Source organism: Cibotium barometz, chromosome 4 (genome assembly GCF_041138505.1).
Source record: "Cibotium barometz isolate CiBa-2024 chromosome 4, ASM4113850v1, whole genome shotgun sequence".
Classification (NCBI taxonomy): domain Eukaryota; kingdom Viridiplantae; phylum Streptophyta; class Polypodiopsida; order Cyatheales; family Cibotiaceae; genus Cibotium; species Cibotium barometz.
Genome location: NC_141049.1, coordinates 56,884,073 through 56,891,082, shown reverse-complemented (window position 1 = coordinate 56,891,082; position 7,010 = coordinate 56,884,073).

Genomic DNA, 7,010 nt, shown 5'->3' with positions numbered 1-7,010 from the left:
GCACATCAAAGGCCAACTGGTTGTATATCTCTGTCTGGCCATCTGTCTGTGGGTGGAATGCACTGGAAAAATTCAACTTAGTACCAAAATTATCAAACAATGCCCTCCAAAAATGACTGGTAAACTTGGCATCTCGGTCTGACACTATGGTCCTAGGAATCCCACCAATTGGGTACCAATGCCGAATGAATAGCTGGGCAACATCCTCGACGGTTACATTGGCCCTGCAAGGAATAAGCATAACAAATTTGCTGAACCTATCAACAATAGTTAAACACTGTGTATTATGCTTACTCGGACTGGGAGGTAGATTTGTGACAAAGTCCATTGAAATGTCCTGGAAAGGACCCTCAGGAATTGGCAAAGGCTGTAACAACCCTATCTTCTTTCCACGAGGAGCTTTCACCTTTTGACAAATGTCACAGCGTTGTACATATGTAAACACATCATGCCTCATCTTTGGCCAATAGTATTGCCGTTCTAATTTCTCCAGAGTTGAATTCATGCCCCTATGACCACCTGTAATGGCGTCATGGGCATCATGGAGAAGAGCTGCCCGGAATGACTTCATGACACATAGTCGGCCTTTGTAGAAAAGCCAACCATCGCGTATCAGAAAATGGCATGGTCCTGTGGCATCCAATGCATGTTCCCACTGTGTACCAAATTCCTCGGAATCCGCGTACGTGTGCTTCATGTCTTCTAGTCCTGTACCAACAAGGTCAAGTCTAGTGGTCTAAATTGCAGATACTTGTCCCTTCCTGCTCAAAGCATCGGCCACTGGATTGCCCTTTCCTGGAAGGTACTCAATCATACCACCAAACTGCTGGAATATCTGACTCCAGCGGTGTTGTCGATCACTCCACTGTGCACTTGGCATCGTCTGAATCCAGCGCAATGCCTGATGGTCAGTGCGAACCTCGAAGTCACGGCCATACAAGAAATGTTTCCAATGTTTCAAGGCCTGTATAACTGCTAGGAGTTCACGATCATAGATTGAGTAGTTCTTTTCGGCGGGCAGTAACTTACGAGACATGTAAGCTACCGGATGACCATTCTGTTACAATACACCTCCAATTGCGATGTTACTCGCATCGGTGATCACTTGAAATGGTTCGTCCCACGAGGCAAGGGCTAAACAAGGCGCTTCTGACAAAGCCACCTTGAGGTTCTGGAATGCCTCCAACGCTCGTGGAGTCATTCGAATCTTTTGCCTTCTTGTTTTCACTCCCTTTAGCAGATCGGTGACGTCTGCCGAGAGATCAGAAAACTTGTCAATGTGGGTGGAATATGCTTGGCATATACCCACAAATGATCTAATGTCATAAGCGGTCTGAGGTACTTCCCAGTTAACAATCTCGGCCACTTTAGCCGAATCAAGTCGAATGCCTTCAGCACTAATTATATATCCAAGTAATGTACCTGAAACAGATAAAATTCTGACTTCTTTTCATTGACATAGAGCTCGTTGCTTTCCAGCAACTTAAGGACTTTCTCCACATCAATGTCGTGCTGCTCAACTGTAGCTGAAAATATGAGTATGTCGTCCAGAAATATGAACACACACTCTCCAATCAACTCCCGAAAAATACGCATCATCATGCGGTTAAAATGTAGCTGGGGCATTTGTCAATCCAAATGGCATAACCACAAATTCATAGTGGGCCCGTTCTATACGGAAGGCTGTCTTGGGGATATCCCCCTCTACAATCCGTACCTGGTGGTACCCACTCTTTAAATCCAATTTAGAGAACACCTTAGCTCCATTCAGCCTCTCGAGAATATAGTCAATTCGAGGCATCGGGAATCTGCTCTTGATAGTCAGCTTGTTGAGTGCACGATAATCGACACACAACCGAGAAGACCCATCTTTCTTCTTGGCAAACAAGATCGGTGCTGCAAATGGCGACACGCTGGGGCGGATGAAGCCAGCTTGCAACAATTCTTGGAGTTGGCGGTCCAACTCCGATTCCATTGCCTTAGAAAGGCGATACGGAAACTTGCTCGGGGGTTCCGAGCCTGGGAGGAGGTCAATCTTGTGATCCTCCTGGACGGGGGGAGCTGGGGAGGGAGACTGTCCCGAAGAAAAATCTTCTGAAACTTTTCATGGAGAACCGAGTACTTCTCGGAAGCACTGGCCACCGTCTGGGGCTGTCTGGATGTAAATCATCGCACACTGTGCGCCTTTCCTGACTGCTCGCTTAGCCTGCAAGTGGCTTATGAGCGAAAAGTTTGGAATACCTGGCTCACACTTAATGGTGGTCACCGGGGTGTTTGACACATTCCGATCGATCTAGAACGTGTGCTTGTCCCACTTGACATCAGGAAGAAACTTGTGAAACCACTGGATACCCAAAATTATGTCTGCTCCTACAAGAGGGGCAACCATAAAGTCACGCACAAACTCTATGCCCTGAATCACTAACTTAGCACCTAGAGCTTCATACTTGACTCTCGTTGTCATACCTGTGCTAGAACCCTCAACTTGTTTGTCCACCAGAGTCAGCTCGAAACGGGCACGCCTAGCGGCCTGTTCCGTGATCACATCCTCCGTGCTGCCACCACTGTCAAACAAGACAACGACTCTCTGGCCACCTATGTAGCCAAAGGACTTGAGCAATTCGTTGCGCTCATACTCCTGGTCATGGGCACCCTTCTGCTTATCTTCAAGCTCCCGGCTAATAATTGCTCCATCTGAAGCACCAGGGGTTGAAGAACTAGGGATAGCCGCTGGGGTCTGTGTGGGAGCTGTGCTCACCACCACTGAAGCTGTGGAGGCGGTGGTGGCCTTTGGAGGCTTCTTCAGACAATCCCAAGAAGTATGTCCTTTTGTGTGACAAAAGAAACATCTACCCTCCTTCTTGTACTGAGAAAGCTCCTCAGCACTCAACTTGCCACCTGTCTTGCCTGCCTCCGCTTTTTGGTCTGGAGTAAGCTTAGACGCATTGTTCGAGTTCTTGGAGCCGGGCTCTGTCCTGGGGAAGACCCCGTCTAGTTCTGGCTTTTGCCCCCCAAGGCGTTAGCCTTGGGAGAAGCCGGCTGGGAAGTCTTGGGCTTGCCACCATTGTGTTTCATTTCTGCACTCTGCGCAAGCGAGAGTGCGTCCTCAAAGGTGGCTGGCCTAAACATACGCACCTCCCATTGGATTTGCGTGTCCAGGCCATACAAAAACTGCCCTTTCTTGTCCGTATCAGATAAGCCTAATTGCAGACACAAGGTCGAAATTTTATTGGCAAACTGAAGGACTGGTTGCGCGTTTTGACGCGCTCCCTTGAACTCGTCTTCGAGTCGCTCAAGGTAGTGGGGCGGTAGAAACCGCTGCTTAAGGTCGCGGACGAACTCGTCCCACACATAAGCTGCCATACCTGCTCTGGTGTGGGCATGAGCCCACTGAGTCCACCAAGGAATGGCCTCACCTTCCAAGTACCAACTAGCTAAGATCACTTTGTCAGTATCTATTTTCCTAACTGCGGCAAAGTAAGCTTCAAATTGATGTAACCATGAATACAGAGTAGTGGGATCGAGTTTACCATTATACTTACTGAAATTCATTTTCTCAGGAAAATGATTCGAGGGCACCGCCGGTGTCAATCTGGCACGTCCAAAGCTCTGAGGTAACGCTCATGTTCCACTCGTCGCATGGCGTCGTCTTCTCGTTGTCGAATCTCCAATGCACGCATCTGCATCTCAAGCAAGGAGCTTAGCTGCGGCTGTGACCCCGCGAGAGGGTCCCTGTGACGAGGATCTGGTATCTGGGATACGAAAGGAGAGGGAGGAGGAGATGGAAAACGCGACGTTGGAGAGCGAGAACGCTCCTCCAGAGCCAAAATCCGCGCCTTCTGCTCATCCAACTTGGTTGTCTGGTCTCGATTGCTCGCATCATCTGCTGGAACATGTCTGTGACACTCAAGCCGGGTGCCCTAGCTGGGTTGCCTGGTGCACTCTGGTCCCATGGTTCTGGTTCTCTCTCGTCGCTGAAACTCGCCATAGCGAGAAAATGCAATTCCTTTTCGGAACGCGATCTGACCATCCACTATCTGTGTGGGAGACTTTCGGAGGCTTCCGGAGGCTAAAAACCAACCGTCCTTCGAGGGACAGGAGTCACTCTGAAAGGAGTAGTCCACCGGCGTCTAAAAACCAACCACACGAGCGAAAAAAAATTCTGGTTTTCTTTGCTGAATCTTTGTCCTTGAAGTGAGCTCTAATACCACTGTAATATGCGGAAGCTTCGGAGAAGGATCGGTACTTCAAAACTCAGAAATCAGCACTCTTTTCGTGACGAAATTAACGCACAAACTGAAAGGAGATGTGTAGAAAATAGAGAGAGAAGGGGGAGATGGAGAGGAAACTGTATTGGGTCCCAATTACTCTCTGTAGGGCCCCCACCACGGATGGTGTATTTGCTTTATTAGAATGATGTAAATCTGAAAACAAATACAGAAACTTGACCTTTTCTTGGCTGGAAATCCTGCCCCCCTTGACCTTCAGTCCTTCACCCCTTTGCGTTAGCAACTTCTTGGCTATCCTAGCCCTTGTTTGCTTGATGCACTTGGTGAATTATGAGATGCCTTCAATGATTATTGCTGGAGTATTTATACTCCTCCTTTCATCTAGTCGGCCAGCTTTATTACAGCCCCACGACTAGGTCTTTAGAAAATATGTGCTTTCACACTATGCAATAAGCTCGCCGTTCTGCACATGCCTTCTGGGACAGCACCAGGCTGCTGGGCACTCTGCGCATAGGTGTGGGACTGCCCCCTACACCTGGCCGACCTGCTGGGTAGGGTTTCTAACCCTGTCGGTTGCCTGTCCAAGCAGCATTAAAGCTGGCCGACAGCCCTTCCAGCCCATGCCATGGCTGGTGTGCACAGCTTGGGTGTTAAGATTCTAGAAATGGGATTCAGCATGGTGAAGGACATAGATTAAGCATAAAATTAAGGTGGATTAAACCACACTAAAAACTCCATTAGAGAGAGAGAGAGAGAGAGATTGCACACTCAACACTATTCCCTTGTATTGCATATCACAATGAACCATACAATGATATAGGCCCTCTAGCCTTATCCCACTTTACATGTCATCATCCATGTGGCAACTCCTTTTCCACTTCTTTTGCCTGTCCAACAGCATTAAAGCTGGCCGATAGCCCTTCCAGCCCATGCCATGGCTGGTGGGCACAGCTTGGGTGTTAAGATTCTAGAAATGGGATTCATCATGGTGAAGGACATAGATTAAGCATAAAATTAAGGTGGATTAAACCACACTAAAAACTCCATTAGAGAGAGAGAGAGAGAGAGATAGAGAGATTGCACACTCAACACTATTCACTTGTATTGCATATCACAATGAACCATACAATGATATAGGCCCTCTAGCCTTATCCCACTTTACATGTCATCATCCATGTGGCAACTCCTTTTCCACTTCTTTTGGTCAACTCTCACACACCATGCAATATTACATGTGGCATTCCTATCTCACCACAATATCTTGCACCTCTAGGGTGCTTTCCCACATACACACAACACCACGATTACATCTCTCAACACCCCCTCTTAATCGAGGTGTTCCACAACTCACCCATCATTCATCACTCATATCAATGTAGCATTGCACAACCGCAATCGCTACCTTTCAACACTCCCCCTCAATGATACATTGGAGTGTCCATCAACCAAACATGTGTGCCCGTGTCTACCATCTTAGACACCTAGTCCATTCTGAGCCGACTCATCGCTCACAGCGGAACCACTGAGTCCAATTTGAACATGGAAGTTCGGGTGGGATCCAACCCATGCGCATGCACATCACACGTGCATCGCTCTTGCACACATCACACAACAGCCATTTCGAGCTTCTAGGTGAGCTCGGGCAGGGCGACCCTCATACCATGGATGATTACAAAAAATTTTCCGTTTTGAGCACGCATGCTCGTGGGACGATTTATCCATCATCATGTTTGGGTGAGAAATTAAATAATTACAAAGCCTTTTTGGCCAAAGCCGGGCAGCGGACCCAAGTGTGTGTGAATGTCTTTTAAAAAGGTTTAAAAAAAAAACCAGTTGTGTGTGAATGAGGCTTAATAAGGCAATTTTTTAAAGCCTTGTTTTTTAACCTTATCTTGCTCAAGGGCTCACATTTGTTTTAATTATTTTTTTTAAAAAAAAATTTCTTGAAATGTCTGCACGACTGCTCTGCACGTTGAATGCGCCGGCGCTGCAGTCGCGTCAGATTCCCTGACACACACACAGGGTCTTCTTCTCCTTCCTCTCGACTGCTCCTGGGTCAACTCTATGCTCTAGATATTCGCCATAGCTACAGCTTGAAGCTTTTCTCAGTACGCTTCCTTAGTAAAACATGCCAGTGCCACCTCTTCTCGGCTCTGTCTTCTTCTTGGACTGCCCGCCTCAAGACTGCTCTCTAAAAAACTCACCTGCTCCATCGTCAGCCTCCGCTCTGCTTCTGCACAGCAGTTATGGCGGTCTCCTTCCGCTGTCTTCAGTAGCTGGAGTAGCTTCAACGCTGCGCCCTACTCTCTCTAGGCGATGATGATGTTTCCTGCTGCTGGTTCTTGCGCTGTTTCTTACAGCTTCTCCGAAGCATCTTTGAGCTCCACCTCAGTTGTTGAGCTTCCATGCTTTTTCTTCTTCTCTGCCCTGTTCTATCCTTGCGATGAACACCATGGCTGGAGCATCCATCTTCCACAAGCTTTCTTTCAACATCAAGTTCCTGGTTGCACCCTCTTGATGAAGCTTCATCATTCAGCTTTCAAACACTCTCTCTCTGCAATTTCATGCATTTGCCTCCCTTTAAGGCATCCCAACACATCAATGTCTAGCCAAATCCATGACCACTAAGCCATCTATGGCTTCTTCTTACCGGTAGAGAAGAGGGCCTTTCCTCTTCTCAAGCTTGCTTTCCAAGCTCTCTAATTTTGCACCCTTTTGTGCACTACCAATGTGCTTCCCTTCTTCAACCATACTTTCTTCCAAGTGAAAAACAATCACATG